The following is a 17,300-nucleotide window of genomic DNA, read 5'->3' on the forward strand; positions in this document are numbered from 1 at the left end:
ATTGCAGGAGGCTGAAGGATGGGATATTTTCTTACAATGGAGCTGCAACTCCTTAAACAGAAATTTGAAGGCCTATTATAGGCCAGGCACTCCTGCAGTGCATGTGTGGGTGGGGGTAGAGATCAGCTGTTAGAAACTGGCTGACCTCAACCAAATTTGGCAGGCAAACAACTTTTGTCTAGTCCAGAGTGTTGACCTGTACAGTATTTTTTAAATAAACTCTGAGGCATAATTTACTCACAATAAAATGCACACATTTGAAGTGTACATTTCCAAGAAGTTCAATGAGTTTTGACAAATGTACACCATTGTGCTGTCACCACGCCTAAGCAAGAAAAAACATTCCCATCGTCCCTCATGTCATTTTGCAGTCAGTCTCCACACTCATCACCAGGCCAACCACTGACCTAATTTTCGTTACTATAAATTAGTTTCACTTATTCTAAAACTTCAATATAAATGAAACCATACAGTAAGTTCTCTTTCATTTCTTACTTTCACTCAACATGTTTTTGAGATTCATTCACATTGTTGCATAAACCGATAATCCACTGTTTTATCTATTGGTTTATCTATTGACCTTCTGATGATGGTTATTTGGACTGTTTCCAGTTTTTCGGCTATTAGGTACTATGAAAATTAATGTGTCTTTCTGTGAATATGGTTTCATTTCTCTTTAATAAACACCAAAGTGCAGGATGGCTGGGTTGCATGGTAAGTACATGTTTAACTTTAGGAGAAACTGACCAGTTGTTTTCCAAAGTGGTTGTACCATTTCACGCTCCCACCAGCAACATAGATTAATTCTAGCTTTTCAAATCCTCACCAATACTTGGATTTTTTTTTTTTTTTTTAATTTTAGCTACCCTTGTGGGTATGAAGTGGTATCTCACTGTGTTTTTAATTTTTATTTCCCTGGTAACTAATGATGTTGGGCACCTATTCATATGCTTTCAGACATTCAAATATATTTTCTTCTGTAAAGGGTCTCTTCAAACTTCTGCTCATTTTTAACAGGGCCATTTGTTACATTACTGAATTTTAAAATGTTTTATATATTCTGGATTCAAGTCATAGGTATGTGTGTATACATATGCAGCATATGTGTGTTTGTAATATTTCCTTCCAGTCTGTGATTTACCTTTTCATTTTCTTACAATGTATTTTACAGAACAGAAAGTTTTACTTTTTATAAAGGTCTGACTTACCAATTTTTTTCTTCTATGGTTGGTTAGAGCTTTCGGGGTCCTAAAACAATCTTTGCCTATTTCAAGGCCACAAAGATTTTCTCTTTTAATTTTGCCTATACATTTTATGGCTTCAGTTTGTATATTTAGGTTTATGAGTCACTTCAAATTAATTCTTCTGCATAGTGTCAGATAAGGATTAAGACATTTCTTTACATACAAATATCCATCCAACTGTTCTAGCAACATTTTTTGACAAGACTATCCTTTCCCCGCTGAATTATCTTTTGGCCTTTGCTGAAAAATCAACTGATCATATATGTCCCTTTCAAGACTCTATTGTGGTCAATGATCAACATGGTTTTTAATACCAATACCACAGCGTCTTGATTAGTTATACAGTAAGTCCTAAAATCAGGTAATTTAAGTCATCTAAGTTTATTCTCCCACGTCTAAATAGTTTGGCTATCATAAGTTCTTCACAGGTTCACATATTCTGGATTCAGCATGTCAATTTCCACACACCCCCCAAAAATAGAAGCCTTCAGGAACTGAGTCTGTAAACACACTGCATCTTAGTAGATTATTTGGGACTACTGGACTGTTCAACAGCACTGGGTCTTTCAAACCATTAACACGGTGCATCTCCACTTATTTGGGTCTTCTTTTTCTCAGCCATGTTTTGTGATTTTCAATGTAAAAGTTTTTTTACATTTTTCATTAAATGTATTCCTAAGTATAGAAAATTTTTCAATTCAAACTGGTTGTCAACGTTTTAATATAGAGAAAATTCACAATTAAAAAAAAGCCAGACTTCTGGCTCCCCTGGGAAAAAAATCAGATCAGCAACTCTGGATCTATATTTCCCAAATGCCAACAATAAATCAACACTGAGTACTGGCTGCCCTCTCTAGACAGGGCACGTTCTTCTCTCCAACTGCAGTAGTTCCTACCATTCCGTATAAAACCTCTGACCTATCCAATTCCATTCATATAAGTTATCTGCTTGGAACCTATAGACAGAGAAAGCCTAGGGAACAAGGACTGGTGATATGATTAGACCTGCATTTGAAACTTGGGGTTCGGTGTGGAGAAATGATTATGGTTAGAGGGAAGGATGTAAGCAGGAAAATTAGCCAAGAATTTATTGAAGTGGTCCTGGAAAGGGCATGGCTTGGACTAGAGTGGCTTCAGTAGAAGAAATGAGAAGTTGACAAATGAGATAATATTTATAGAGTGATTATTAATAGAAATTGATGCTGGAATGGATGAAAGGATACAAGAATATGTCAGAGATGACCCTCTGAATTCTGGCTTATGTAACTTATGTAGACAGAAGCACCATTCACAGAAATGGAGGAGAACACTGGACTAGGAACAACTCTGACAAGAGGCAAGGAAGGTTAAAAGTTTAGTTTGAAATGTAAATTTGAGATGTCTGTGAGACATCCAAGTAGAAGTGGCAAAGTGATTTGTATTAAAAAAGATAGACACATTTGGGAATCATCAGCATATAGTTGGTGTTTAAAGCTATGGAACTAGTTAAGATCTCTTATAGAGAGAGTAAGAGGTTTGAGGGTTTGAGCCAGAGTCCTGAGAAAATCCCACACTTGGGTCAGGGTGAAGAAGAGCTAGCAAGAGGCTGAGAAACTACTGCAGGAGAGGTAGAAAGAAGGGACAAGGTACTAGGTGAAGAACTAGTGGCCCCCCAGGCTCCTCTGTCCACGGGCTTTCCCAGGCAAGAGTACTGGAGTGCGTTGCCATTTCCTTCTCCAGGGGATCTTAACCACCGAGGGATGGAACCAGGGTCTCTGGCACTGGCAGGCGGGTTCTTCACTGCTGAGCCCCAGCGAAGCCCGAATAATGTCATAGCAAGAACAGAAAATGGGTCAAGAAAGAAAGTGATCAACTATGTTCAATACCACATAAGAGGGAAAATATAAATGAAAATATCCATTCCTTCACTTTTTCATTCAAAAAATATTTATGAAGCACCTGCTGCTGCTGCTAAGTTCCTTCAGTCGCGTCCGACTCTGTGCGACCCCATAGACGGCAGCCCACCAGGCTCCCCCGTCCCTGGGATTCTCCAGGCAAGAGTACTGGAGTGGGTTGCCATTTCCTTCTCCAATGCAGGAAAGGGAAAAGTGAAAGTGAAGTCACTCACTCGTGTCCGACTCTTAGCGACCCCATGGACTGCAGCCGACCAGGCTCCTCCATCCATGGGATTCCCCAGGCAAGAGTACTGGAGTGGGGTGCCATTGCCTTCTCCAATGAAGCACCTACTACATGCCAAGTACTAATGGTACTTAGGAAACAACAATAAACAAAACAAGGTAGCTGCCCCTTGTAGAGACTATCGTCTAGTGGCAGGAGACAGACAACATACAGACAGACGCCACGGGTTGAATAGTTCTGTGGAGAAAGTGAGGCAGGGTAAGGAAAATCGGGAAAGCCTGGGATTTGGGAGTAAAGTGGCTTTTTTATACATGATGGTCTAAAAATGTGACATCTGAGCAAAGATCTGAAAAGAGTAAGGAAGTAAACCATGTGAAGATCCAGGGATCGGGATTTCAGGCAGAGGAAACAGCCAACACAAAGACCCAGCACAACCCAGTAACATCGAGGAATCCAGGGGGGCTGCTGTACAGTGAGCATAGGGCGGGGGCGATCATGAAACTGTCTCTGGAGAGCAAATCATAAAACCTAGGACGTATGTGGACAGCACAGCATAAGAAGTCAAGGGCAGAAGCAGGGAGTCAAGTTCAAAGGAAGCTACTGCAATAATCTAGGCAAGAGATAACAATAAGACAGTGATGGTCAGCTGTGTCTGAACATCCCAGGTGACTCAGTGGTAAAGAATCTGCCTGCCAATGCAGGACATGAAGGAGATGCAGTTTCGATCCTTGGGCAGGGAAGATCCCCTGGAGAAGGAAATGGCAATCCATTCCAGTATTATTGCCTGGAAAATCCCATGGACAGAGGAGCCTACCAGGCTACAGTCCATAGGGTCGCAAAGAGTCAGACACGACTAAGCATACATACACGCAGAGTTCTGTCTACTTGGTTAGGCTAAGGTCCCCAGTTATTCAAACACCAACCTAAGTGTTGCTTTTGAAGGTATTTTGCAAATGTGATTAACATTCATAATCAGGTGGCTTCAAGGAAAGGAGATTATTCTAGGTGATCCAGGTGGGCCTGAATCCATCAGATAAAAGGCCTTAAGAGTAGGTTTCTCAGAAGGAGAAATTTCACGTTCAATACCAACTTTAGTTTCTGCTGAGAGTTCCAATCTGTCCTTTTTGACAGTCTAGTCTATGAAGTTCCAGTTGCCTAGCCAGCCACCACAACTACGTAAGGAATCAGTTCAGTCCAGTCGCTCTGTCGTGTCCGACTCTTTGCGACCCCGTGAACTGCAGCACGCCGGGCCTCCCTGTCCATCACCAACTCCCGGAGTTCACTCAGACTCATGTCCATCGAGTTGGTGATGCCATCCAGCCATCTCATCCTCTGTCATCCCCTTCTCCTCCTGCCCCAAATCCCTCCCAGCATCAGAGTCTTTTCCAATGAGTCAACCCTTCGCATGAGGTGGCCAAAGTATTGGAGCTTCAGCTTTAGGATCAGTCCTTCCAATGAACACCCAGGGCTGATCTCCTTTAGGATGGACTGGTTGGATCTCCTTGCAGTCCAAGGGAACTCTCAAGAGTCTTCTCCAACACCACAGTTCAAAAGCATCAATTCTTCAGTGCTCAGCTTTCTTCATAGTCCAACTTTCACATCCATACATAACCACTGGAAAAACCATAGCCTTGACTAGATGGACCTTTGTTGACAAAGTAATGTCTCTGCTTTTCAATATGCTATCTAAGTTGGTCATAACTTGCCTTCCAAGGAGTAAGCGTCTTTTAATTTCATGGCTACAATCACCATCTGCAGTGATTTTGGAGCCCAAAAAAATAAAGTCTGACACTGTTTCCCCATCTATTTGCCATGAAGTGATGGGACCAGATGCCATGATCTTCGTGTCCTGAATGTTGAGCTTTAAGCCAACTTTCTCACCCTCCTTTTTCACTTTCATCAAGAAGCTTTTTAGTTCCTCTTCACTTTCTGCCATAAGGGTGGTGTCATCTGCATATCTGAGGTTATTGATATTTCTCCCAGCAATCTTGATTCCAGCTTGTGCTTCTTCCAGCCCAGCGTCTCTCATGATGTAACTCTGCATATAAGTTAAATAAGCAGGGTGACAATATACAGCCTTGACGTACTGGTTTTCCTATTTGGAACCAGTCTGTTGTTCCATGTCCAGTTCTAATGCAGGTTTCTCAATAAATCCTTACAATAAACCCCCTAATCTCCTACTGGTTCTGTTTCTCTGGTTGAACATTGACTGATACAGATTTTGGTATCTTGAAGTAGGGTGCTGCTATAACAAATTCTTTAAAATATGGAATGGGACTTTGAAACTGAATACCGCATGGAAGCTGGAAAGATTCTGAGAAGCTAATTTAAAGACCTGCTGCTGCTGCTGCTGCTGCTAAGTCACTTCAGTCATGTCCAACTCTGTGCGACCCCAAAGACGGCAGGCCACCAAGCTCCTCCGTTCCTGGGATTCTCCAGGCAAGAACACTGGAGTGGGTTGCTATTTTCTTCTCCAAAGCATGAAAGTGAAAAGTCAAAGTGAAGTCGCTCAGTCATGTCCAACTCTTCGAAACCCCATGAACTGCAGCCTTCCAGGCTCCTCTGTCCATGGGAGTTTCCAAGCAAGAGTACTGGAGTGGGTTGCCACTGCCTTCTCCGTTAGAGCCTAGATTGCCTTAAACAGACTGTTCGTAGAAATATGGATGTTGAAAACATTCCTGGTAAGAGCTCAGGAGGAAGTGAGAAGCACAACAAATAAAGTCTATCTCATTTATTAGAATACATATGTCATCATAAACAGAAAGCTGGTAAAAAACAAACATTAAAGGTGCTTCTGGTGAGAGCTCAGAAGAAAATGAGGAACATTATTAAGAACCGAAGGAAAAATAATCCTTTTTAAATAGTGGCCAAAAAAAAAAACAAAAAAAAACTTATGTGAACTCTGTCCAGAAGTTGTGTGAAAAGGAAAAGTTGGATATTTAGCAAGGATAAGCAATGAACTTCAGTATTTAGCTAAAGAGATTTTCAAGCAACAAGTTGAAGATGTGACCTGGTTTTTCCTTGTTGCTTATGGCAAAATGCAAGAGGAAAGATAAACAGATGGGCGAAATGTTAAAAGAAACCAGGACATGATGATTTGGGAAATTCTCAGCTTGTCTAGATCACAAAAACGCTAAAATTAGGAGATACCCTATTAAGAAAGCACTGCTATGGAGAAAAAGCCAAGAGTGTGTCTGGGCAACCTTTCATTAGTGCTGAAAGATTACACATGTGACTCAGGGACCCCTCACCCAACCACCTAAGCAGAAGCTAGGAAGCAATATGAGATTGGAGGACCTTCTTGTCTAATGACAAGAATCCCTGAGATACACACAGGAGACTCAAAAGGTTTCTGAGAATGTTTTATCAGCAGAAACACTGCCAGCTTGGCCTGAAAGGGGCAGAAAGAGAATAAAGTAAAAGAAAGACTGTCGGACTACCAAAATTCTACAGGCAATTTAACTACTAATAAAACCACTCAGTTGAAAACATGCACTACTTACCCTTCAAGAAAAAGTAAGGATAACTCTAAGAACTGAGACTTGGGCCCAGATGCCAGAGCCACAGGCCCAGAGGGCAGGGTCCCTGGCCACAGAAGATTACTTCCAGGCACTGCAACCTGAGAAATTCTCCCTGCTGAATTCTGAAACTGCCTGGGACCAGTGACACACTTATTCCTTGTATCTCCTCCTTTTTGGATTTGGGAACATCCATGATGGTCATATTTTGCATGTCCCACCACTGTATTTTGGGAACACATAACTCGTTTTCTAGTTTTCCAGGCCCAGAGATAGAAATTTTTCCCCAAGATGGATCACACCCAGAGTCTCACCTCTACCTGATTTAGATGATGAGATTTTGGACTTTTGAGCTGATGATATTTAGATGAGATTCTGGACTTGATGCTGCAATGGGTTGAGACTCTGGAATGTCAGAATGGGATGAATGTATTTTGCTTGTGGGACAAATATGAATCTTTGGGGTTCAAAGGGCAGAATGCAGTAGACTGAAAATGGTACCATAAGAGATATCCACATCCTTCATATCCTAACACTGGAACTCATATGTTAGAAAAGAAGGGTGATCTTTGCAGCCGTGATTAAGCTAAGGATCTTGAGATGGAGCAATTATTCTGCATTATCTGGGTGAGCCTTAAATGCAATTTCTTTATAAAACAGGCAGGGAGAGATGGGACAAACAGAGGAGAAGACGTGCAGAGAGACATTTGAAAATGCTGGCCCTGAAGACTGAAGAGACACCACCTCAAGCCAAGGAATGCCAGCAGTCACCAGAAGCTGGAAGAGGTGAGGAACAGACTCCCCTAAGACTTCTAGAAAGACTGCAGCTCTGCGGCTGACACCTTGATTTCAGCCCAGTGAAACTGGTTTTAGACATCTGACCTTCAGAGCTGTGAGAGAATAAATATGCACTGTCTTTTTAAGACACCAAGTTTCTGGTAATTTGTTATAGCAGCCACAGGAAAGTAATACAGATGGCTTAGACAAGGGAGGTGGTAAGAAGTGATCAGATCATGCATATGGAAGAAGCTAAGAGGATTTGTCAATGGAGTGAATGTGAAGTGAGAAAGAAAGAGAAAATGACTCCAAAGCTCTGACCTGATCAACCAGAAGAAACATTACCACTTTACTTTCATTCGTTCAACAAGCATTTACTGAGCATTTATCATATGCCCTGCCAATCACTACACTGCATGCCAGGAATAGAGTCATGAAGAGACAGCCTCGTGAAGTTTACTAGAAGAAAAACATAAAATAACTACATAATGATTTAGCTGCAACTGGGACTTGTGCTACAAAAGAAAAATTTCGGGTGCTATGAAACTTAACAAGAATTAAATGCCTGCTGCTGCTGCTAAGTCGCTTCAGTCGTGTCCGACTCTGTGTGACCCCAGAGATGGCAGCCCACCAATCCTCCAGGCAAGAACACTGGAGTGGGTTGCCATTTCCTTCTCCAAATTAAATGCCTATTATGTGCTAAATGCTTTACACGTAACTTTATTTACCCCTTACATCTATCCTACGAAGAAACAAGAGATTGACAAAGATTAATTCCCTTGCCCAATATCACAAAGCCAATGAGCAGTAGAGCCACAGCTGAAAACAGGTGCATTCAACTCTAAAATTCATCACTACTATCTCCAAACAGGAGGGAAAATCTACTAGGCTTTAAAAAAAAAAAAAAAAAGAGTGGCCAGAAGGAGGAGGAACCGTCATGCCAATAAAGTTTTGAGAATTCCTGCTCTAGAAAGAGCTTTCTAAGCTCACTTGATGAAGGTGAATTTTGGAGGGTATTCAAAAATCCCTTAACACTCTCCAAACAGAACAAAAGGTTACACTATAATTAACTCAGTTTTATTTAGGCACCCAACAGGTTATTAAACTCGTTGAAAATAAAACGTCATGAATAGCTTGTCCAAATTCTACAAGTGATACCCAGTTTTCACACAGACTGTTTCTGCTAGGTTCACCTTCAGAATCAGCTTTCAGGTGAAGCCAAAAGAGGGGCGAGGGGGAGGTCAATTACGCTCCAGAGTGACTGAGTCAGGAACATGATTAAATAAATAACTGATTCAATGCATACAAAGATTCATGACAGATATCACACGTATGAACCACACCATCCTACAAACTTCTACTAAGTAAAGGAAATATTTTTAAATTTATTTAATTTCAAATTACTAGCCTATGATCTCATTATATTCTTGGCTCCCTATTATTCCTATTCCAGTACCACACACCCCACACACCCCCAGCCCAGGGAAAAAAAAAATCTGAAGAGAAAGGAAATATCAACAAGATGATGTGAAATGATTCGCTGAATCCATAAAATATAATTTAAAACACCACGACATCTTTGCCTTCACTGCATGACCTCAGGGCATTAAGCTGGTATGTAAGAATTAAAGAATGTAACGGTCCCTGAATGGAAGCTTTAGTTCAAGTGATTGTTCATTGAAAGTGATTATAACATGTATCAAGAATAAGTAAGAAAATAGCCCAAACTCTCCATTTCTCAATTCTTTCCCCATCTCTACCTAAAAAAAAAAAAAAAAGCCAAGACAACATATATGTGGCAAATTTTAAAAGACTTTAAAGATATCCATCATTTAATAAAATATAAAATCAACGATAAAGCCAACTACGATAACACCATTCTAATACCAACATGCAATATGGCATGTCCTAAAGTATGAGAGGGCAAATTTCCACATTCCTGTCAATTCTGTGGTAGTGAAAATATGTACAAATTAACCACGATTAAGAGACTCTGGCATAACTTACACCATTTACAGTTACAAAGATACTGAAACATTGACCAAAAAATTTTAATTTGGATATTCTGGTATGCCCTTATTTAGTAAGTATCTACTGTGCAACTGCAGTGAAGTCACTATTATAGCTTTCCACTTCAGGAATGGCAGTAAGATACTGCATGCATACAAGGAATATTCCAAAGAATATTTTGAGAGCTGTAACACTGTGATTACTACCATAAAAAATTCTCACTGTATAGACATTTTCACTAACCCTGCAAAAGAAAGTGAAAAGGAACAAACATTTACTGGAGGCGCAGGACTTGGGACTGAACAAAAGCATACAACAGTGGGGAGCCACCGTCTCTAACTCACAGCCAGACCTGAGTTCCAGTCTCAACTGCGGTAACTTAGTTCATCTCTCCAAGCTTCTGTACCGTCATCTGCAAAATGGTGCTGTTACTTACTTCACAGAGCTGGTGGGAGGATTAATGAGGCAACACGATGACTAATAAAGCACACGTCACTGTTACTCGCCTTTACATTTCTCCATACTCATAACCACCTCATGTTTTAAGAATTATTAACTCCATGTTACAGATGAGGAAAGCGAGTCACAGACGGTTAGGTGATGAGTCTAGGGTTACACAACATAACTGTTAGTATCCAGCTCTGCTCCTGCCCTTACACTTGACATGTTACCTCACTAATTATTTTACTCTCTCTGGATAGGAAGTTTAGAATTTTTTTTTTTTTTTTCAAATTATACCCGGGACACTTTTAATTTGACTTCCTTGGTGGCTCAGACGGTAAAGCGTCTGTCTACAATGCGGGAGACCCGGGTTCGATGCGGGAGATCCCTGGGTTGGGAAGATCCCCCGGAGAAGGAAATGGCAATCCACTCCAGTACTATTCCCTGGAAAATCCCATGGACAGAGGAGCCTGGTAGGCTACAGTCCGTGGGATCGCAAAAGGTCGGACATGACTGAGTGACTTCACTTTCACTTTTAATTTTGATACCAAAACAAAGATTTTTCAGAAAACCAAACTGACCTTTAATTCTCACAATTTCAGAGGTCAAAAACCTGAAAATAGCCCACTTGTTTTCAAATTCAGTAACAGAGGATACACTCCAGATTTTAAAATGAGCAACCCAAATTACTGATTACTTGTACTCATTTATACAGAGAATGATTTCTTAATGCTTATTAACAAGAGTAAGTGAAGAAGCAAATGAATCAAATATACCACAAAAGGAAAAATACAGTATCTGAAGAAAGGAAAAAACATTTTTTTCACACCTCTGTCTTCCTAGGATTCTGTGGGCCTTTTGTTGCTACTGTGTGAGCCTGTCTTAAACAAAGGGTGAGGAACTGCTCCAGCGCAGCCACTAGACGGTGGTGGAACTTCACATCATTTGATTTCTCAGAGCCTCCCTTCAACTAAACAATGTGAGTTGGACTTGAGTCACTGAACCGCAGAACTGAAGGCAACTTAAGCAATTAGCTCCACCCAAGGCACCCTGGTGGCTCAGATGATAAAGAATCTGCCGGCAGTGCAGGAGACCCAGGTTGGATCTCTGGGTCAGGGAAGTTCCCTGGGGAGAGAGCATGGCAACCCACTCCAGTATTCTTGCCTGGAGAATTTCACGGACAGAGGAGCCTGACAGGCTCTAGTCCATGGACTTGCAAAGAGTAATACACAACTGAGCGGTGAACACTAGCAACTAACTAAGGCACCCTGGCAGGTCAACCAATTCCTACTTCAACACCTTTAGCAACACGGAGTTCACTTATCTTTCCTCTTCACAAAAGTGGTAAGTTAATAACTTTAAGAATTTTGCAGATTCTTCTGTGACTCAGTTTTGTGTGACTCACAAAAGTTCTCATTCTAGGTATTTTTACTTTGGGGCCTAGATCCACCTCTAAGCTCTCTTGAAGCCTGTGAAACTGTAAGAAGTGCTTCTGACTAAACCCATTCTGCAGACAAAGGGCCCAGGAATTCAGAGGGACAACAAGAGGGTATGAGATACCCTTAACACATTATTGACCAGAGACACATTAATACCACAGGCGTTAGTTTCTGCAAAAATATCCCGGTCAACAATGTGTTAGTGGGCAAATTGTGTACCTCCTGAGGTCCTGTTTAACTGTGGAGTTCAACTAATAAAATCACTGCTTTCACTCTAACTGGCGAAATAAAATCTATCAAGATGTAGGTATCTGAACTGGAAAAAGTGATGCTGAAGCAGCAATGACTGACATCTAAATGCCTCCTTCTGAATACATCATTTTATATTCATTCATCTCTGCCTCCAACCTCATTCAGTCATGTCAGTTCTGTGTTACTGCCGAAAAATAATCATGATGATGATGATGCATGTAAAGGTGTTCCAAGGACTTGGCATATTTAAGTTTTTCGATCCTCAGAGCAAAATATAAAGCAGGCATCATTATCACCACCGTTTTACAGTTAGTGAGTCACTGAGAAGATAAAGTAGCAGAAGTATCACAGTACCACACACAGAGCTGGCAAGCGGTGGATCCAGGACTCGAACCCGGAAGGTCCGGCTCTAGTATTTATCCTCTTAACTACTCACACTCTGTAACTGCTTGTCTATCTCTCTGATAAGTGACTGTTTTCTTCAACATCAGAAAAATGACTCCACCTTCACCTTATACATAAAGATCAAATATTTGTCCTTAGTGTCGATGCTGGTCTAGGCTACTTAAAAACATTCAGGTGGCCCCAATTCAGTGTCCACCTCCATAACTGAGCCTACCATGTGGAAGGCACACAGTAAGCGCACAATAAATATTTGCAACTATCTATTCAAACAATGAAAACTTTCCCAATGCCCTCATCATCCCAAAGGCAATCTCTCCCTCCTGTGTCCTCCCTCCCCTCCCCTCTTTCCCTCCCCCACCCCAGCACCCTGTGCTTTCTTCCAACACTTAGCTTTTGCTATGCTTCCCACTATGGCAGGCAGCCTCCAAGCTGACCCCTCACCTCCTGGTATTTACATCCCTGTGTAGTCACTTCCTGCAATGAGTGGCCTACAGAATGCTGGAGAAAGGATGCTATGTGACTTCTGAAGCTAAGTCATAAAAGACGATGCGGTGTGGTCTACTGGATTACTCGCTCAGGGGGAAGTCAGTGGCCGTGCCGGGAGGAAGGCAGAAGTAGCTCTGTGGAGGAGCCAACGTGGAGAGAAACGGAGACCTCCCCCCATAGCTGGCATCAACTTGCCAGCCATATAGATTAGCTTCCCTGACAGAGGATCTGCCAGCCTCAGTCAAGCCTTTGGAGGACTGCAACCCAGCTGACATATTACTGCAATCTCTGGAGATCCCCTGAGCATGAAACCACTCAGCCCATCTGCTCCTGAACTCCTAACTCACAGAACCTGTGAGAGGTAATAAATGTTTATTGCCATCTTACGCCCTATCTTTGGGGATAACTGTTACACGGCAATTGACAGCAGTAGACAGCTAATACCAGACACTTACTCTCTAACACTGGAAGCTCCTTAAGAGCATAGACTGTTTTCTTAATTCTCAAAGCTCCCTGAAGCCTTAGAAATAAACAGTGCCCATATTTGTTGAACTGTGCCAGCAGACTATTCCCCTTTGTCCACTGTTCCTTTTCTTCCAAAACATATCCATTAACAAACTATTCCCTATGCCTAAAGTACTTCATCTGTACTCTATCAATGTCCTCCCTTTCTGTCTCAAAGGCCTTCTGAAATAGACTTCTGAGCATCTGCTGTGTCCCAGAACCGCCCTTGAAGCTGACAACAAAACAAAGAAACATCCTTGCCCTTATGGAGCTTACAGTCCAGTGTATGCCCTTGCCACAGTGGTCTCTCTGAATATAATACAACAATCTTTGTTAACAGGACTTCAAAATTCTAGTTTCCCCTTTGTAAAATTTAAGTATTCAAAAATTATTTCACCCCTTTCATCATGTCTATTTAATTGGCTGTATGTCTGCATATGTTTTTCTTTTATATTTAAATAAATATTGAAGCTGCAGCCTCAAGAAAAGTCCATACCTATTTACTTCCTAAAGTGCCCCCACTTAAATCTGTCTCTATTCTCTGTTTTTACTGAATGTTTTCATGGGCCACGATTTTTAGCAAATATCACATTTATAAGTGTAAAATAAATACCATTTGATTTTTTTAATAGCCTATATTCATTATACAAGTCCAAGCAACTCAATCAAATATGAATTTGTTTCACAGAAAGCAATTTTTAACTGAAGTATATTGTATTATTTAGTACTTCTACAACAAAACAGAGTGTTAAAAGAAAAAAAAAAGCTCACTACACTTTTGAATTAGGGATTCCAGTCCGGGCCCTGTCCCCCACTGTGTAACCTTAGACAAAGTCTTCAACACCCTGAGCCTCAGTTTCCATATCCTGAAGTGGAAGTAAAATCTACCTCACAGAATCACTGTGAGGATTAAGCAATGCATTAAAAGCCTAGCTTGATGCCTGTTACGGAGTGAGCGTCGCAGAACGTCAGTTTTCTTACCCCTTACCTAGGGCTTGTACTTATGGTCCGAACAGCTGTCAGTTTTTAAGTTTAGTTATTCCTCTTTGGAATGATCTTCCTCTCCTTTATCTGATGAATAAAAGATTCAGCTCAAAGGCCATCCTCTCCCTGAAGTCCAAAGGAAACGTCCCCTCGACTCTCCCACACAGTTCTGGGTTTGTACCTGGCGTTTCTGTCAGTGTGTTACAGTTCCCTGTCACTTTCCGTCTCTCCCACTAGACCGTGAGTTCCTCATGAGGAGGGAACATACACCTCACTCATTTCATAGCCTCAGCTTTTAGAAAAACACCTGGCACGTTACAGGCATGAAACAAAAACTGAATGAATGAGTGAAGTCACTACTTGGGCAGTACCCAGATCACTCCTGGGTGACCAAACTTTGTGTTTTTGCCCTTTATGGGCCGAGATGCTCCTCTGTGCTTCTGATCCCTTCCTCGTAACACTCGACATAGCACTAAGGACTCAGAAAGTCTGCATTAAATACTTCTGGCTTATGCAATACAGAAAACTCTCACATGATTTCATTCTAAATAAAAAATGGTATCCTAATGGATGTGGCTTTTGGAAGCCTTTTTAAACAGGAGCTCTTCTTAAGAGTTACTGGCAAAGAACTGAAGCAAATGCTGGAACTATACTACAGCCGGTTTTCCTATGCATGTGCTTTTGAAAAAAGCAGTAATGGTTTGCTTCTTTCTAAAACACTTCATTAAGAAACTGAGGATCATAAAGCCCTTTGATTCGCTGTGAAAAATGTGAACACCACCAGGCAAAATTTAGCTTAGTAACTTTCAGCCAAAGGTTCCCCACCCTACAGTCATAGGGCTGTGGGCCAGCTGGCTGTCACCTCATCCCTGGGAGGTGGCTGCTTTTCAACAGTAAAACTGCATAAGTGAAATGTGGAATCTGGGGGGATCTTCCAAAGTAAGACACGGAAATTTAACTTCTTATTTTAAATAGAGATTCTGCTTCAGACCTTGGCTCCAGGTGGAAGACCCTGAAAAGAGCTCAAAAACTGGCAACTCGGTGGTGGGGGCAGCGGGCGGCGCATTTCAGACATATTATGGATTTTAAAGTATGTAAACATGCAGGACACTAGGTGTAATTTCACTGCTAGAGTTAAGTGACGTATTTCACATTCCTGTCTACGCACACTTCATGCCAAGTATAGGCTGGTAAGCAGTTAACTGTCCACCAAACTGCCCTTTAGTTATGCTGCATAACAGAGAGAAAACAGAGAAACCCTGACAAAGCCAAGTTGGGCTGGTGCTTACACACACATGCTGGTCTATCGTGGTTCTCAATGTCACAAAAACAAACGCTGCTTGGGCCTTTACTAAGGTGGGCAAGCGCAGTGTCAAACATTTTAACTCCTACAACGACTCCATGATGGATATTATTATTACCCCAAATTTTCAGATGAGGAAACTGAGGCCCAAGATTACACAGCTGGCAAATGGCAGGTTTGAGAATCTGACTGGAAAACTTCAGCCCTAGCAACTACAGAGGATCAATGCTCCTGCATTCTCGCCAGGCTAGGGAATATACTTGAAGTGTCATGACAAACATTTTGTTGGAGGGGAAAGTTTCAGATCTGCCAGATCCCTTACACCTGGCAGCATTCAGGTAGCCAAACAGGCATCAACAAGTCCAGGTGAGACTTCCTTGCTTGGGAATCCTGGGAACTGCACATGGATCCTAAGGGTCTACACAAGATCCAGGAGAAAGCACTCGACAGACACCTGGTCCCTGCAGTCACGAAACGCCCGGGACGCCGCGGGGGCGGGAACCTCCGTGCCTCCACACCCCAGCGGCACGGCCCAGCCGCGCACAGGTGCACCGACCGCCCGCGCCCCCACGCCGCCCGTCTCGGCTCTACGACCCCAGCCTGGCGAAGCGGGGCGACGCTGGGGAAGGGGCCGAGGGGCGAGGCCGGCCCACAGCCGGACCCCCGGAGGGCGCGCGTGGCGGGGTCGCCCGGAGAAAGGATGCTCGGGGCGGGGCCGCGGTGGGGGAGGGGTCCCCTGCCCGGACTCTCACTCACCGCCTGGCTCTCCTCCCGGGCCGGGCTCCGCGGCGGTCCCCGCTCCGGCTCTCAACCGCGCGTGTCTCCTCCCGAGGCTCAGCGTCCAGCCGGGACGCGCGGAGCTGTGGATAAGTCGGCGAGAGCGGAGGGCGTGCAGCGAGCGGAGCTGAGAGGGTGGGAAGGATGGGACGGTCGCGCTCACCGCTGCCGCCGCGGGGACACCACAGACACGGCCTTGGCCGGCTCCTCTCAGGCACGGAAGCTGCGGGTCCTCCTACCACACCCGCCTCCCGCACCCCCCACCACGCCACGCCCGCTGAAGGAGTGACAGCAGTGCTGACCAATCTGAGGCCTCGTGGAGGCCGGGAACCACGGACTAAAAGGAGGGAGGGCACGGGAGGGATACAAGGGAGGCGAGCGTGGCGGCGGGACTTCCTGTGACTGACGGCCCAGCGCAGCCAATGGGCAGCGGGGAGATGACCTCATTGTCGAGGAAAGTCTGGAACTGGTGGAGTGGCGGTGAGGAGGTGGGAGGAGGTCGGAGACGAGCCGGAGGCGGGGCGCTGGGGCCTTAAAGAGGCCGCAACCCATTGGTCATCCAGTCAAGGCAAGGGTGGCGGACCCGGCCAGACCTGGCCAAGTTGCCAAGGGGTCAGTGCTGCCAGAGCTTAGTGCATTAATCCTCCAGCCCCCATCACAATCCTTCTAGGGGGCTGAAAGATCCCCGCCCGGGGCTCATAAATCGATTACTTAATTTCACGCTTCCCAAAAGGAGACACAATAAATTCCGCACTGGCCCGGAGCCCTGAATTCCCGTTACAGCTCCCGCCCCACCGAAGCCCGTCGTCTCGTTTCTTTGAGTCAGTTTCCAGTACAGTAAACGGGAAGATACCGGCACTCACCTACCCCAACTTTACCTGCCCAGAATGTTGAGATCATTAACAGCAAAAGTGCTTTGGGCTTCAAGAAAAAAGACTGAATGAACCCAAAACCCGCTATCAGGACACTTCAGGAAGAGCATCTGTAAAAGGAAGGACTGCACTAGACGACTCTTGTAATTCTATAATTGTAAGATGCTGAT

The 17,300-nt window shown here is 43.4% G+C and overlaps 1 protein-coding gene across 2 annotated transcripts in view; it reads right to left on the reverse strand.

The window, feature by feature from the left end:
- Nucleotides 1-16,476, reverse strand: part of MRTFA (myocardin related transcription factor A) — a 211,361-nt gene extending 194,885 nt beyond the window's left edge. For both annotated transcript variants that reach the window (XM_086402973.1, XM_086402972.1), the window contains exon 1: nt 16,238-16,476. The gene's annotated coding sequence lies outside the window, so the exon portion shown is untranslated. The remainder of the gene's footprint in view (nt 1-16,237) is intronic.
- Nucleotides 16,477-17,300: the final 824 nt, after the last annotated feature.

This window comes from Bos grunniens, chromosome 5 (genome assembly GCF_055505025.1).
Source record: "Bos grunniens cultivar Pamir isolate PY7600 chromosome 5, Bosgru_T2T1.0, whole genome shotgun sequence".
Lineage (NCBI taxonomy): Eukaryota > Metazoa > Chordata > Mammalia > Artiodactyla > Bovidae > Bos > Bos grunniens.